Source organism: Somniosus microcephalus, chromosome 1, assembly GCF_052327205.1.
Source record: "Somniosus microcephalus isolate GS21.2 chromosome 1, FLI_Smic_1.0, whole genome shotgun sequence".
In the NCBI taxonomy this organism is placed as follows: Eukaryota; Metazoa; Chordata; class Chondrichthyes; order Squaliformes; family Somniosidae; genus Somniosus; species Somniosus microcephalus.
In genome coordinates this window covers 269,198,062-269,216,153 of record NC_140987.1, presented here as the reverse complement: position 1 = coordinate 269,216,153, position 18,092 = coordinate 269,198,062, and positions in this window count along the sequence as shown.

The window sequence follows — 18,092 nt, the reverse complement described above, 5'->3', positions numbered from 1 at the left end:
TTAAGGCAGTGATATTTTCAGTGAGGTGCGGCTTCATTAAGCTTTTCAGGGAGGTGCTTACTTCAGTGAAGTGGATCGAATTTCTTCTGACATTTCCAATAAGCTCGCATTCGGATTGGGAATTGATTTACTGGGATCCTGCAATAAAATTGTGGAACTACTTTTGGACTTCACTAAAGTAACTGCTCTGTAAATGGGGATTATGACTAAGCGTGAGAACAGATGTTCAATCCAGGCACCGATCTCATTTGCTTTTATGCTTTCCTGTGTTGTTTTATCTATAGCTGTGCCAATATTAACATTATTTCATCCAAGTACGTAGTGTGCATTTTAATCACAAAAGGACATATTTGGTTCTAGAAACAACTGAATGCTTCATTGATCTTTCTTTTGTCCTTCCAATTAACCACCCTTAATTTTCTTCTGAAAGTAGACAGTGGTAGTAACCCTTTGGTACTTGAGACAAGCAGCCATTATTCATGTATAAGCTAGAGTGTGAGAAGCTTCTCAACCAAACATAGGTCTGTACTCAGCCAGCATCCACACGTTCACACTTTCAATCATTGAACTTAATTCAGGAGCGGGAACCCTGAATGTCTTTCTCTCCATGGAATGGGTCACTAAGGCCAATTGTAGAGCTCCCTTTCCCAGCCCAGCTCAACTATCTTAGCATAGACTCAAGTTGAACATTGGGCGTTCTTGATCTATACTCCAGAGACTTGAGCACAAAAATTTAGGCTGACCCTCCAGTGCAGTACTGAGGGAGTGCTGCACTGTCAGTGGTGCCGTCTTTCCGATGATATGTTAAACTGAGGCCCCATCTGTCCTCTCAGGTGGATGTAGAAGATCCCATGGCACTATTTTGAAGAAGAGCAGGGGAGTACTCACCGGCGTCCTGGCCAATATTTATCCTTCAATCAACATCACTAAAAACAGATTATCTGGTAATTATCACATTGCTGTTTGTGGGAGCTTGCTGTGCACAAATTGTGTGTGTCCTACATTACAACAGTGACTACACTTCAAAAGTACTTCATTGGCTGTAAAACGCTTTGGGCTGTCCTGAGGTCATGAACAAATTTAACCATTTCATTATTTCTAGCTGCACAAATCTGCAAGCTATAAGTCAAAATAAAGCAAAAACCTTAATCAAATGATGCTACTGTTTCTGGGGTAGATGCGACCTGTACGTCGGGTTCGTCACCAGGTACGTATGGGCGAGGCATGGGCTTGACTTGTTCCTGTGACTCTAGGATCTGGTCAGCATGGCGTCTCACGATGCTCTCCCCAACGTCCACTGTGGACATTAGTGGGCCCTGCCGTGTGCATATCGTTTCTGGCTGCCATTTTTCTGTTCGGTAGTCGCGGGCCAAGACTGGTTGCCCTGCATTGAAGCTCCTTGTTGGCTTCTCATGGATGTGCTGGAATTGCTTACTCTCAACATCTCTTCGTATGTTTGGTCTGAGCAAATCCAGGCGAGATCTTAACCTTTGGTTAAAGAACATCATGGCTGAGGCCTGGTTGGTGACTGCATGTGTCGCATTCCAGTAGGCAAACAGGAAATTGTCCACCTTGTGCTGCAGCGGAATGTTGTCATTGTACATAGCATTTATTGCCTTCTTAAAGGTTTGTACAAACCTCTCAGCCAATCCATTTGTGGCTGGATGATACGGGGCGGATTTGTAATGCCTTACCCCATTCTTTTTCAAGAACCTCCGGAACTCTTCGGACACAAACTGTGGTCCGTTGTCAGAGCAAATCTGTTCTGGCAAGCCATTCCTGGCAAAAATGGTTCGTAGGACTGCAATAGTTTTCTCCGTGGTGGTGGAGGACATTTTGATGACCTCAGGCCATTTCGAGTGCGCATCCACGGCTATTAAAAACATTGAGTCCATGAATGGACCAGCAAAATCAATATGCACCTGTTGCCATGGAGATGAGGGCCACTCCCATGGGTGTAGAGGGGCCTGTGGTGGTGCATTTTGGACTTTCTGGCATCCTGAGCAGCTCTTGGTCAGGTCCTCGATTTGTTTATCGATTCCCGGCCACCACACATAAGCCCTGGCTAGGCTTTTCATTTTTACCCCTCCCAGATGACCCTCATGAAGCTCATTGAGCACTCTAGCCCTTAACTTGGGTGGAATTACCACTCGGGATCCACACATCAAGGGCCCCCGGCACACTGACAGCTGTTCTCTCCTTGTCGAGAATGCTGGCAACAGTGAGTCGCCATGTGCTGGCCATCCCTTCACCGTCAAATCATATACCCGAGACAGTGTGGGGTCATTTCGGGTTTCCTTTTCGATACAAGCGTTAGTTACCGGTAGGTATTCAACTATAGTCGAATGGAATATTTCGACAGGATCCACTGCTGGTGCTTCCTCCGCAGTAGGCAGTGGCAGGCGTGATAGCCCATCAGCATTTCCATGCTGTTTCGTGACCTTATATTCAATCTCATAGCGGTGCGCCCCGAGAATAAGTGAGCATCTTTGTAGTTGATGTGCAGTCATCACCGGAACGCCCTTCTTCGGATTAAAAATGGAGACAAGAGGCTGGTGATCAGTCAGCAAGGTGAATTTCTGCCCGTGCAGATAGTGATTGAACTTTTTCACTCCCCACACTAGGCTGAGGGCCTCCCTGTCAATCTGGGCATAGTTACGCTTGGCTGAGGTTAGTGATCGTGACGCAAAGGCTATTGGCCTCTCTGAGCTGTCCGAGAATTTGTGCGACAGCACCGCTCCAATGCCGTAGGGTGACGCATCACATGTCAACCGAATTGGTAATTGTTGTGTATGTACCTTTAAGAGAATAACTGGTCTCAGACTGCAATACCGGCAATGACCACCCCTGTATAAAAGGCGCTAGAGAGCCTCTGTTGGTTAGTTTCGTTTATGCCTTTCACCAGTAAAGACTTGTTCGTTTCTCTCCTGCTAGTCCGTGTCTCAATCATTCACGGACTTAACACTGGCGACGAGTTAGAAAGAACTTACCTGCAACTCAGCAGCAGCTCCGACGAAGTTGAAGGTCGGAAGAGAAAAAAAAAAATAGAGTCCATTGAAACTCGAGGAACGGGCGTCGACCGTCAATCATCGGGTTCAAGGCTTTGCAGGAGCGACGTTCCAGAGCCAGGCTGGGTTCCTCGGTCCGTGGTTTCCCAGCTAATCGGGCTGGTGGCAGGTAGTGCTCTGATCCTTCCTGAGCTGCAACGGGGCCGGGCAGTGAGTCGGGAAGCAAGGAGAGAGAGAGAGCATGGAGCATACAGGGCGCGGCCGGTGTTTCGAAGCTGGGCAGCGTTCGGACCTCAGAAGAGGGAGGGAAGTGTTCCAGAGGGTCCGCTCCATGACGGGAAAATAATAAAAGAAAAAGAATACGCGCAAGAAACCGTGGAAAGCAGCGCTAACAACAGCGGGGAAGAAGGAAAAGCGCGGGAGGCACCATTTTGTTAAATCAGAGAAGAAGGCAAAGCGCGGGAGGCGCCATTTTAGATTTGCAAGATGCCGAAGACTGGCTGTATCACTGCTTTTGATAATACATTAGAGGACTGGACCACGTATGTGGAAAGAGTCGAGATATATTTCGAGGCAAATGAAATAGCGGAGGGGAATAAGGCATCAATATTGCTAAACGTAATGGGTGCTAGAGCATACAGCCTATTGCGGGATCTGATTACTCCAGCCAAACCGAAGGCGAAGAGTTTTAACGAAATTGTTGCTGTTCTACAGGAGCACTTAAACCCTGCACCGCTGTTGGTAGCAGAAAGATTTAACTTCCACAGGAGAACTCAGCACAAAGATGAGAGCAATGCTGAGTATCTTACGGAACTACGCAAGCTAGCAAAGCACAGCCAGTTCGGAGCAGGTCTGGCAGATACCCTACGGGACAAATTTGTCTGTGGACTCCTGAGTGAAGGAACACAGAAGAAGTTACTCGCAGAAAAAGAGCTGACGCTAGATAAGGCTTTCAGCGTGGCAGTATCGTATGAAGCAGCAGCCAGGGGAGCTGCAGAAATTCAACAAAAACCACAGGAATACGGCACCCACGAAATGACACGGGGATTTGCAAAATGTAAGGACTGCTGGTCCAAAGACAAAATATGCAGACAATGCGGGAAGATTGGACACATTGCACGAGTTTGTAGGTCTGGGAAGAAGAACAGCGACAACAAAAAGGCTACTAAGGAACCGTACAAGAAAGTACAAAAGATGACGGACAGTAGTTCCGAAGACCAGATGAGCGATAGTGAATCCGAGAACAGGAGATTAAGCTGTCTCAAACTTCACAATGTAATCGCAAAAGAGGATCACCGAACCATTTGGGTCACCCTCACGATAGCAGGGTCCCAAGTTAAAATGGAATTGGATACAGGATCATCGCTAACCGTCATGAATCGACGAGACTATGAGCGGCTATTTTCACACATACCCTTGAGAGAGACATCCATCGTCTTGACGACGTATACGGGGCAAAAAGTGTACCCCAGAGGAAAAATAAGGGTGCCTTTCGAATACAATGGCAAGAAAATACAGAAATTGTATCTCTACATACTGCCAAATGGTGGACCACCATTATTGGGACGGGAATGGATCAGGAAGATAAACTTAGATTGGCATTCCATTCATGCAATGACGGTGGACGGTAAAAAAGATGAAGACGTCACTCCTGGACGATTGTCAACAATCTTAGCTAACGCCAAAGAGGTATTTCAACAAGAACTGGGCACGCTTAAAGGCGTAACTGCCTCGTTAAAAATAGAAGAGAATGCATTTCCCAAGTTTTTCAAAGCGAGACCGGTACCATATGCAATTCGTCCAGCCGTCGAGGCAGAGCTGGAGAATCTGGAGAAGGCGGGCATGTTGTCTAAGGTCGACTGGAGCGAGTGGGCGACACCCATCGTTCCTGTCATGAAAAAAACGTTAAGCAATAAGTCCGGAGAGCCAAGGAAGATTCGCATCTGTGGGGGTTTCAAGGTGACGGTGAGCCCTGTCCTTCACACAGTACAATATCCTCTTCCAAGGATAGAAGACATCTTCGCCTCACTGTCTGGAGGGAAGCGTTTTACAAAAATTGACCTAGCACAAGCATATTTACAGATGGAGGTTGAAGAGTCCTCTAGGAAGTATCTCACGATAAACACTCAGAAAGGTCTTTACCAGTATCATCGATTGGTATTCGGAGTAGCATCGGCTCCGGCGATATGACAAAGAGCGATGGAACAAGTCCTGCAAGGGATTCCGGGGACTCAGTGTTACTTGGACGACATCCTTGTAACAGGTGAAGATGACAGTGAACACCGTAACAACCTAGAACAGGTGCTCACTAGACTACGGGAACATGGGCTGCGAGCCAACTGCCCCAAGTGTGAATTTTTTAAGAAACAGATATCGTATTGTGGCCACGTGATTGATGAAGAGGGGTTACATAAGTCCCCTGACAAAATTGAAGCAGTTGTTAAGGCCCCAGCGCCTGAAAATGTGTCACAACTGAGGTCATTCCTCGGGTTGGTGAATTACTATCATAAGTTTTTGCCGAATTTGTCGACAATTCTGCATCCACTGAACGCCCTGCTACGAACGGGGGTAGCATGGAAATGGAGCGATGAATGTAAGCGGGCCTTTCAGAAGTGTAAAGGCCTGATCACTTCAAGGGACGAATTGGCTCACTACCACCCACCACTACCGATAAGACTGGCGTGTGATGCGTCTCCCTATGGCGTTGGAGCGGTACTGTCACATAAATCCCTTGATGGTTCAGAGAGGCCGATAGCTTTTGTGTCACGCTCGTTAACTGCAGCCGAGCGTAACTACACCCAGATTGACAGAGAGGCCCTCAGCCTGGTGTGGGGGGTGAAGAAGTTCAATCACTACCTGCACGGACAGAAATTTACTCTACTAACTGATCATCAACCTCTTGTCTCCATTTTTAACCCTAAGAAGGGCGTTCCGATAATGACAGCACAACGGCTACAGAGGTGGTCCCTTTTCCTAGGGGCACACCAATATGACATCGAGTACAAAGAAATTAAACAGCATGGGAATGCTGATGGATTGTCGCACCTACCATTGCCGACAGTGGAAGAAGCACCTGCAGTGGATCCTGTGGAGATATTCCACTCGACCATCGTCGAATGTCTACCTGTGACGAATGCAAACATAGAAAAGGAAGCACAAAATGACCCGACACTCTCCAGGGTCTATGATTTAACGGTGAAGGGATGGCCAGCACATGGTGAACCATTGTTGCCAGCATTCTCTCCGAGAAGAGAACAGCTGTCAGTGTGCCGAGGAACCTTGATGTGTGGATCCAGAGTAGTAATTCCACCCAAATTGAAGGATAGAGTGCTCAATGAGCTTCATGAGGGTCATCTGGGAGGGGTAAAAATGAAGAACTTAGCCAGAGCGTTTGTGTGGTGGCCGGGAATCAATAGAGAAATCGAAGAGATGATAAAGAGCTGTACAGGATGCCAGAAGATCCAAAACGCCCCACTACAAGCCCCTTTACATCCATGGGAGTGGCCCTCATCTCCATGGCAAAGGGTACACATTGATTATGCTGGTCCATTTATGGACTCGATGTTTTTAATAAGAACAAAAGAACATAAGAAATAGTAGCAGGAGTAGGCCAATCGGCCCCTCGAGCCTGCTCCGCCATTCAATTAGATCATGGCTGATCTGATCCTAACCGCCAATCTACTAACACAGAACCATCTCCTGAATCTAACAGCATTAGACCCACAAAATAGGAGCAGGAGCAGGCTACACGGCCCCTGGGCCTCGGGTGACTGTCTGTGTGGAGTTTGCACATTCTCCCCGTGTTTCCTCCAGGTGCTCCGGTTTCCTCCCACAGTCCAAAGATGTGTGGGTTAGGTTGATTGGCTATGATAAATTGACCCTTAGTGTTAGGGGGATTAAATACGTGGGGTTACGGGGATCGGGTGCGATATGTGTCAGTGCAGGCTCGATGGGCCGAAATGGCCTCTATCTGCATTGTGGGGTTTCTGTGATTTCTGTGATTTCATGTCCAAATTCCTGCCCGCTCCCCGTAACCCTTAATTCCCTTTATTCTAGGAAACTGTCTATTTCTGTTTTAAATTTATGTAATGATGTAGCTTCCACACCTTTTTGGGGCAGCATATTCCATGGACCTACCACCCTCTGAGTGAAGTAGTTCCTCCTCATCTCAGTTTTGAAAGAGCAGCCCCTTATTCTAAGACTATGCCCCCTAGTTCTAGTTTCACCCATCATCGGGAACATCCTCTCCACATCCACCCGATCCAACCCCTTCACAATCTTATATGTTTCAATAAGATCGCCTCTCATTCTTCTGAACTCCAATGAGTAGAGTCCCAATCTACTCAACCTCTCCTCATATGTCCATCCCCTCATCCCCGGGATTAACCGAGTGAACCTTCTTTGTACTGACTCGAGAGCAAGTATGTCCTTTCTTAAGTATGGACACCAAAACTGTACGCAGTATTCCAGGTGCGGTCTCACCAATACCTTGTACAACTGAAGCAATACCTCCATACTTTTATATTCTATCCCCCTAGCAATGAAAGCCAACATTCCATTGGCCTTCTTAATCACTTGCTGCACCTGCATACTAACCTTTTGAGCTTTGTGCACCAGGACCCCCAGATCCCTTTGTACTTCAGTAATTTCCAGTTTCTTGCCATTAAGATAATAACTTGCTCTACGATTTTTCCTGCCAAAGTGCATGACCTCACACTTTCCAGTAATGTATTCCATCTGCCAAATCTCTGCCCACTTACTTAGCCTGTCTATGTCCCGCTGCAGGTTTTTTATGTCCTCCTCACTCACTACTTTCCCTCCCATCTTAGTATCATCTGCAAACTTTGATATGTTACACTCGGTCCCCTCCTCCAAATCGTTAATATAGATTATAAAGAGTTGGGGACCCAGCACTGACCCCTGCGGAACACCACTAGTTACTGATTGCCAGTCTGAGAATGAACCATTTATCCCCACTCTCTGCCTTCTGTTAGATAGCCAATCCTCTATCCATGCCAGAATATTACCCCCAATCCCGTGATATTTTATCTTAAGCAATAATCTTTTGTGTGGCACCTTGTCAAATGCCTTCTGCAAGTCTAAATACACTACGTCCACTGGTTCCCCTTTATCCACCCTATATGTTACTTCCTCAAAGAACTCCAGCAAATTTGTCAAACATGACTTCCCCTTCATAAAACCATGCTGACTTTGTCCTATTAAATTATGATTATCCAAATGTCCTGTTACTGTCTCCTTAATAATGGACTCCAAAATTTTACCTACCACAGATGTTAGGCTAACCGGTCTATAGTTTCCAGCCTTCTGTCTACTGCCCTTTTTAAATAAGGGTGTTACATTAGCAGTTTTCCAGTCTGCCGGGACCTTTGCCGAGTCCAGGGAGTTTTGGAAAATTATTACCAATGCATCCACAATCCCTACCGCCACTTCCCTCAAGACCCTAGGATGTAAGCCATCAGGTCCAGGTGATTTATTCGCCTTGAGTCCCATTATTTTACCGAGTACCACTTCCTTAGTGATTTTGATCATGTTTATCTCCTCCCCCCCTTTAGCCCCCTGTTAGTCCAGTGTTGGGATATTCTTAGTGTCTTCTGCTGTAAAGACTGATATAAAATATTCATTCAGTGTTTTTGCCATCTCCATATTTCCCACCATTAATTTCCTGGTCTCATCCTCTAAGGGACCAACATTTACTTTAGCCACCCTTTTTCTTTTTATATATCTATAAAAACTCTTACTATCTGTTTTTATATTTTTTGCTAATTTACTTTCATAATCTATCTTCCCTTTCTTAATCAATCTTTTTGTTATTTTTTGCTGTCTTTTAAAGTTTTCCCAGTCCTCTATCCTCCCACTAGATTTGGCTACCTTATATGCCCTTGTTTTTAAGTGGAATACTATCCTTAATTTCTTTACTTAGCCATGGATGGCTGTCTTTTCTTTTACACCCGTTTCTTCTCAGTGGAATATATATTTTTTGGAAGTTGTAAAATAACTCCTTAAATGTACACCACTGATCATGTATTGTCTTACCCTTTAATCTACTTACCCGATCCACTCTACTCAATTCCGCTCTCATACCTTCACAGTCTCCTTTATTCAAGCTTAGCACGCTTGTTTGAGATCCAACCTTCTCACCCTCTAATTGAATATGAAATTCAACCATGTTATGTCACTCATTCCAAGGGGATCCTTTACTAGGACATTTTTAATTAATCCTGTCTCGTTACACAGGACCAGATCTAAGGTTGCTTGCCCCCTGGTCGGTTCAGTTACATACTGCTCAAGAAACCCATCCCTAATACACTCAATGAACTCATCCTCAAGGCAGCCCTGCCCAATTTGATTTGTCCAATTAATATGATAGTTAAAATCCCCCATAATTATAGATGTTCCCTTATTACAAGCCTCAACTATTTCCTGATTGATACTTCATCCAACAGAGTTACCACTGTTCGGAGGCCTATAGACTACGCCCACGAGTGCTTTTTTCCCCTTATTATTCCTTACCTCCACCCAAACTGTTTCATTATCCTGACCTTTTGACCCAATTTCATTTCTCTGTATTACAGTGATTCCTTCCTTTATTAACATAGCCACACCACCTCCCCTTCCTTCCTGCCTGTCCTTCCTGATTGTTAAATAACCTGGTATATTTAATTCCCAGGCATTGTCACCCTGCAGCCATGTTTCTGTACTGGCCACAAGATCATACCCATATGTAGTTATTTGTGCCATTAACTCGTCTATTTTTTACGAATGCTACGTGCATTCAGATAGAGAATTTTCAAATATGTTTTGTGACACTTAGTTCCTGCTTTTGCCCTTTTTATTACTTTACCTTTTACTCCATACCTTCTGCCCCTTCCTGACATGCTCTGGTTTTTAATTTCCCCACTGCTACCTAAGTCTATGACCTTCTCTGTTGTCATTTTTATTATTTGCTCTCTTGGAACCTCCCCCCCACTAGTTAGTTTAAAGCCCTCTCTACAGCCCTTGTTATATGATCCACCAGGACTCTAGTCCCAGCACTGGCCAAGTGAAGCCCGTCCCAACGGAACAGCTCCCTCCTGCCCCAGTACTGGTGCCAGTGTCCCAGGAAGCAAAACCCATTTCTCCCACACCAGTCTTTGAGCCACGCATTTAATTCTCTAATTTTATGTGTCCTAGCCAAATTTGCTTGTGGCTCAGGTAATAATCCAGAGATTATTACCCTTGTGTTTCTGCTTTTTAATTTGGCCCCTAGCTGCTCAAACTCCCTCAGCAGAACCTCCTTCCTTGTCCTATCTATGTCGTTGGTACCAACATGGACCACGACAACTGGATCCTCCCCCTCCCACTCCAAGTTTCTCTCCAGTCCAGAGGAGATGTCCTTAACCCTGGCACCGGGCAGGCAACACAGCCTTCGGGACTCCTGCTCTCGGCTGCAAAGAACTCTATCTATCCCCCTAATGATACTATCCCCTACCACTACAACATTTCTTTTAACTCCCCCCACTTGAATGGCCCCCCGCTCCACGGTGCTGTGGCCAGGTTGCTCCTCCTACCCGCAGTCCCTGTTCCCATCCTCACGGGGAGTAAGAGCCTCGAACCTGTTGGACAAGTGCAAGGGCTGTGGCTCCTCCAACACTACCTCCTGGATCCCCGTACCTGCCTCACTTCTAGGCACACCATCCTGACCCTGGCCACGGACTACATCTGAATTAATTAATCTAATTGGTGTGAATACCTCGTGATACACAGAGTCCAGGTAACTCTCCCCCTCCCTAATGTATCTCAGTGTTTGAAGCTCGGACTCCAGCTCTTCATCACGGAGCCGGAATTCCTCGAGCAGCCAACACTTACTGCAAATGTGATCACCATGAGCATCAATGGTGTCCACCAGCTCCCACATATTGCAGCAGCAACACATCACCTGATCTCCCATTCTATGTAATTAATTAAATTTATTAATATTATTCTTAAATACCCTCTGCCCCGATTCTAGATGATGAATATCACACCTTAGAAACTATAAAGCAAAGAGATTTAAGCTTAAAAAGGGAGAAATACTTACCAACCAATCACTTACCCGCTTTCTGGTGACCTCACACTTCGATTACTTTTTACCTCTCTCCTTCCCTCCGAGTTCCGAGACTGGAGATTGGTATGCCTTACCTGGTCTCTGGGACTTTTATAGCCCCGCTGCTGCCGCTGAAACACCCGCCGATGCACTGAGGCCTTACCTGGTCTCTGGGACATTTATAGCCCCACTGCTGCCGCTGAAACACCCGCCGAGGCACTGAGGCCTTACCTGGTCTCTGGGACTTTGGTGGTGGATGCACATTCAAAGTGGCCAGAGGTAATAAAATGTCCTCAACCACCACAGAATAAACTATCACAGTCTTACGAACCATATTCGCCAGAAATGGGCTGCCTGAACAGATTTGCTCCGACAATGGACCACAGTTTGTGTCTGAAGAGTTCCGGAGGTTCTTAAAGAACAATGGTGTTAAGCATTACACATCCGCCCCATTTCATCCAGCCACCAATGGATTGGCTGAGAGGTTCGTTCAAACATTCAAGAAGGCTATCAAGGCAATGTGTGATGAAGACATACCCCCACGACACAAGGTGGATAACTTCTTGTTTGCCTACCAGAATGCGACACATGCGGTTACCAACCAAACTCCAGCCATGATGTTCTTCAATCGAAGACTAAGGTTCGCATCTGTGGGGATTTCAAGGTGACGGTGAACCCATTCCTTCACACAGTACAATATCATATTCCAAGGATAGAAGACATCTTCGCCTCACTGTCTGGAGGGAAGCGTTTTACAAAAATTGACCTAGCACAAGCATATTTGCAGATGGAGGTTGAAGAATCCTCTAGGAAGTATCTCACGATAAACACTCACAAAGGTCTTTACCAGTATCATCGATTGGTATTCGGAGTAGCATCGGCTCCGGCGATATGGCAAAGAGCGATGGAACAAGTCCTGCAAGGGATTCCGGGGACTCAGTGTTACTTGGACGACATCCTTGTGACAGGTGAAGATGACAGTGAACACCTTAACAACCTAGAACAGGTGCTCACTAGACTACGGGAACATGGGCTACGAGCCAACCGCCCCAAGTGCGAGTTTTTTAAGAAACAGATATCGTATTGTGGCCATGTGATTGATGAAGACGGGTTACATAAGTCCCCTGACAAAATTGAAGTGGTTGTTAAGGCCCCAGCGTCTGAAAATGTGCCACAACTGAGGTCATTCCTCGGATTGGTGAATTACTACCATAAGTTTTTGCCGAATTTGTCGACAATCCTGCACCCACTGAACGCCCTGCTACGAACGGGAGTAGCATGGAAATGGAGTAATGATAGTAAGCGGGCCTTTCAGAAGAGTAAGGACTTAATCACTTCAAGAGAAGTATTGGCTCACTACAACCCAGCACTGCCGATCAGACTGGCATGTGATGCGTCTCCCTACGGCATTGGGGCGGTACTGTCACATAAATTCCTTGATGGTTTAGAGAGGCCGATAGCTTTTGCGTCACGCTCGTTAACTTCTGCCGAGCGTAACTATGCCCAGATTGACAGAGAGGCCCTCAGCCTAGTGTGGGGGGTGAAGAAGTTCAATCACTACCTGCACGGTCAAAAATTTACTCTACTAACCGATCATCAACCTCTTGTCTCCATTTTCAACCCTCAGAAGGGCGTACTGATAATGACAGCGCAACGGCTGCAGAGGTGGTCCCTTTTCCTAGGGGCACACCAATATGACATCGAGTACAAAGGAACTAAACAGCATGGGAATGCTGATGGATTGTCACACCTACCGTTGCCGACGGTGGAAGAAGAAGACCTTGCAGTGGATCCAATGGAGTTATTCCACTTGACCATAGTCGAATGACTCCCTGTGACAAATGGAAACATAGAAAAGGAAACACGGAATGACCCGACACTATCACGGGTCTATGATTTAACGGTGAAGGGATGGCCAGCACATGGCGAACCACTTCTGCCAGCATTCTCGCCGAGAAGAGAACAGCTGTCAATGTGCAGAGGAACCTTGATGTATGGATCCAGAGTAGTAATTCCACCGAAGTTGACGGAGAGAGTGCTCAATGAGCTTCATGAGGGTCATCTGGGTGGGGTAAAAATGAAAAACTTAGCCAGAGCATTTGTGTGGTGGCGGAGAATCGATAGAGAAATTGAAGAGATGACCAAGAGCTGTGCAGGATGCCAGAAGGTCCAAAACGCCCCACCACAAGCTCCTCTACATCCATGGGAGTGGCCCTCATCTCCATGGCAAAGGGTGCACATTGATTTTGCTGGTCCCTTCATGGACTCGATGTTTTTAATTGCGGTGGATGCACATTCAATGTGGCCAGAGGTAATAAAAATGTCCTCAACCACCACGGAAAGAACACAGTTTCACGAACCATATTCGCCAGGAATGGGCTGCCTGAACAGATTTGCTCTGACAATGGACCACAGTTTGTGTCTGAAGAGTTCCGGAGGTTCTTAAAGAACAATGGTGTTAAGCATTACAGATCTGCCCCATATCATCCAGCCACTATTGGATTGGCCGAGAGGTTTGTTCAAACATTCAAGAAGGCTATCAAGGCAATGTGTAATGAAGATATACCCCTACAACACAAGGTGGACAACTTGTTGTTTGCCTACCGGAATGCAACACATGCGGTTACCAACCAAACTCCAGCCATGATGTTCTTCAATTGAAGACTACGATGCTGCTTGGATTTGGTTAAGCCAAACGTCCGAAGAGATGTGGAGAACAGGCAGTTTCAGAATATGAATGAAAGGCCGACCAGGAGTTTTAAGATAGGTCAACCAGTTTTGGCCCGGGACTACCGCACTGAGAAATGGCAGCCAGGAACGATTTGTACACGGCAAGGACCTCTCATGTATACCGTGGATGTTGGAGAGAGCATTGTAAGACGCCATGCTGACCAGATTCTAGAGTCACTGGAAAACGTCAACTCCACACCACGATCTGATACACCTGGTAATGAAATCGACATACCAATTGCAGCTACCGCAGTATCGGTGATATTGGAAGCAGATGAACCAAACAACGACATTGATCCCGACTCAACCTTGCCAGAGGAACCTGATACCCCAAAGAGGCGTTATCCAGACAGAATCAGGAAGCCTCCTCAAAGACTGAACTTATAATTGCTTAAACTTAACCAATGTATCTAGCAACCGTAATTGTGATTGTAATTAGTTATCATTTAGTTGTTAAATGAATGTTATGTACTGTTTATCTAAAAGGGGAGGAATTGTTGTGTATGTACCTTTAAGAGAATAACTGGTCTCAGACTGCAGTACTGGCAGTCACCACCCCTGTATAAAAGGCGCTAGTAAGCCTCTGTAGTTTCAGTTTCCCGATTGACTCCTTTCAGTAAAGACTTGTTTTGTTCAACTCCTGCTGTCCGTGTCTCAATCATACATGGACATAATAGGAGAGTTCAATCATGGTCAGGTACCTGGGGCAAAGAGCAATGGTCAGTACCATATCTGTAGAAAACATGTGATTGCAAAGTTCCATCTGCATTATTTTCAAAAACTTTGGAGGGTCAGTAACCATGCAACACAGATTTAAGATAATTGGCAAAAGAACCAGAGGGTAGAATTTTTTTAACGCACTGAGTTGTTATGATCTGCATTGCACTCTCTGAATGGTGGAAGCAGATTCAATAGTAACTTTCGAAAGGTGATTGAATATATATTTGAAAAGAAAAAAAAAATTGCAGTGCTATGGGAAAAGAGAAGGGGAGTGGGACTAATTGGATATCATTTTCAAAGACACAATGGGCCGAATGCCCTCCTCTGTGCTCTATGAATGGTGGATGACAAAAGATCTGCTATATATTTTAAGTCTCTACAAAGGCTAAAGTGTGAAAAGCAATACTTTTACAACATCTTATTGAAATTAAATAATAGAAAAAGTCATTTTCTTGGGACGCTGTGACTTTAACCTGACAGTTAATTCTTGTCAAAGGATTTATTTGACTGTATTGGAACTCTGCATCCACTGCTACTTCCTTCCCCTCCGGGATGCTCACAGATCATATTAAGTATGTGGTTGCATCTCATATCCCCAAATGGATATCACAAAGTTAATTACTGGGCAGTATTAGCACATTCTAGATTGGCTGCTGTTAATGCTCTGGCCCTCAAGTCCGTGTGTGTGTGAAGACACTAGATCGGTGTAATGCTTCTATCAGTAGGCTGCAGTTTTCCAGCCTCACACGGATTTGTCACTTTTCTTAAGATGCTATAATTGCTGCCCGCCATTCACAGTTAAACCAAAATCCACTGTATTCAGTTTATTACTTCCTACTATAGAATTCCAAACCCCTGTTTTCAATCAATCTCTATTGTATTCTCTCAGTTAAGCAACGCCTTGATTAAAAAATTCTCATCCTTGTTTTCAAATCCCTCCATGGCCTCGCCCCTCCCTATCCCTGTAACCTCCTCCAGACCTACAATCCCCCAACGTCTCTGCACTCCGCCAATTCTGGCCTCTTGAACATCCCCAATTTTCATCGCTCCACCATTGGCGGCCATGCCTTCAGTTGCCAAGGCCCTGATCTCTGGAATTCCCTCCCCAAACCTCTCTGGCTCTCTACCTCTCTCTCCTCCTTTAAGACGCTACTTAAAACCTACCTCTTTGACCAAGCTTTAGGTCATCTGCCCTAATATCTTATATGGCTCGGTGTCAAATTTTGTTTTTGTTTGATAATGCTCCTGTGAAGCGCCTTGGGACGCTTTACTACATTAAAGACGCTATTTAAATGCAAGTTGTTGTTGATCCTCATCCTGTACATGGTATTCTGATTGATACAGATGTTGCCAGTGTCCTAATCAGTGTAGTTTTGTTTCCACACCCATTTCTGTTTCTTTATATAAACACAGAAAATGCTGAAAATACACATCAGGTCGATTACCATCTGATAAGAGAAAGATAGATTAACATTTCAGTTCAGGTTCTGAGGTAGAGTCACACTTTAGAAATGAACGTGTGTAATTTTGACTTCGGCCAATAGTGCAAAACGACCGATATTGAATCAGCCATGCATTATCCATCTCCCCCCATTTTCATCGCCATTCACATTTCCATTGAATCAACCAGAATGAAAATGGGGAGAGATTTTTAAGGGGCTGCCGACTCACTATCATCCATGTTGCACTCTCGCACAAAGTCAGATGTTGATGGATCTGCAATTTCAACTATCTGCAGATTATCTTTTGCCTCTGCACTTCTCTTGCTACATACTCAGTATTAAAACTATTCTGTCTCATGCAATTCTAATTATTTATAATTTATTTTGTCTGCCCTCATCTACTGCCTATAACAGTACTGGACTGTACTTATCTATCTTTATGGTACTAGCTGAAGTGCCCGGCGGTGCCGAGGGATTTTTGAGGGCATGTTGTTGTAGGAAGAGAGAGAGAGAGAGAGCGATGGGGGGAAGAGAGAGCGCGACTGGGGGGAAGAGAGAGCGCGACTGGGGGGAAGAGAGAGAGCGACTAGGGGGAAGAGAAAGTGCGGCTGGGGGGAAGGGGGGGGAAGGGGGTAAGGGGGGAAAGGGGAGGGGGGTAGGGAGGGGAGGGGGGGAAGGAGGGGGGAAGGATGGGGGGAAGGGGAAGGGGGGAAAGGGGAGGAAAGGGGGGGAAGGGGGGAGGAGGGGGAGGGGGGTGTAGGGGGGTGGAGGGCAGGGGGAGGGGGTGGAGAGGAGGAGGGGAAGGGGGCTGGGGGGAGGAGGAGGTGGGGAGGAGGAGGGGGGAGGAGGAGGGGGGAGGAAGGGGAGGGGGAGGGGGGAAGAAGGGGGGAGGGGGAGGGGGAGGGGGAGGAGGGGGAGGGAGGGGGAGGGGGAGAGTGGGGGGAGGAGGGGAGGGAGAGGAGGGGAGGAGAGGGGGAGGGGAGGGGGAGAGGAGGGGGAGAGGAGGGGGAGAGGGGGAGGGGAGGGGTGGAGAGGGGGGAGGGGAGGGGGGGAGTTGGGGGAAGGAGGGGGGATAAAGGGAGGGGGGAGCCAGCAGTCCCTCTCCCCTCTGCCGGCGATGGGGGTGAAGGGGGAAGGAGGGGGAGAGGGGGGAAGGGGGAAGGAGGTGGGAGTCCCCAAGCCCCGCCCCCGCCCCCGATCTCCCGATGTCCCGAGCTCTGCCTCCCGATGACCCGAGCCCCGCCCCCGTCCTCCCGAGGCCCGCCCCCCGCCCTCCCAAGGCCCGATCTCACGAGGCCCGATCTCCTGAGCCCTGCCCCCCGATCTCCCGAGCACTGATCTCCCGAGGGCCGATCTCCGATCTCCCGAGCCCCGCCCCCCCATCTCCTGAGGCTCGCCCCCCCCCGATCTCCCGAGGCCCGATCTCACGACCCCCCCCCCCCCACCGCGCCACGATCTGCCGATATTCGATCTCCCGAGCCCCGCCCCCCACCCGAGCCGGCTTGGAGAGCAGAGAGAGAGACGCCGCCGCGCAACCTACCGCGTGAGGCCCGGCCGGACTCAAGTCGCGTGCGCTGACTCCTGCCCCACCCGCCTTTACTAAGATGGCGGCCGTGGCGCTGCTCGGCTCAGACCCGCCCCCTCCAGCCTTCACAAAGATGGCGGCGATCGCGAGCAGCTTGTTGAGCGCGACGGAAGGTGCCTAGCTCGGGCGTGGCTGGGCAACAGAGGCCCAGGCTTACAGGTCTGGAAAAACGATGAAAGGTAGGAAAATTCTAAATGTTAGAGAAAAGATTAAACAAATTAATTAACTTTTTTTAAAAACAATTTGTGTTTTAAAAGCAACTTTTTTTTTGCTGGAAATGTAGATTTGAAAAGAAACACGCAGAAAGTGGGAAAAAGAAATGAAAAGTTTGGAATCAAGATGGCGGCGACTCACCTCGGTTCAGAATGATAAGGCCCGCCCACACACGCACCGATTGGTCAACCGTCAGGTCACTGAACTGTAGGATTGGTCAATCATCACGTCACTCAACTGTAGGATGGCCCACCCGCACACTCAATTAACCGCCCCCACTCGATTGCAAATGAGTGGATAATGAGAGGAAT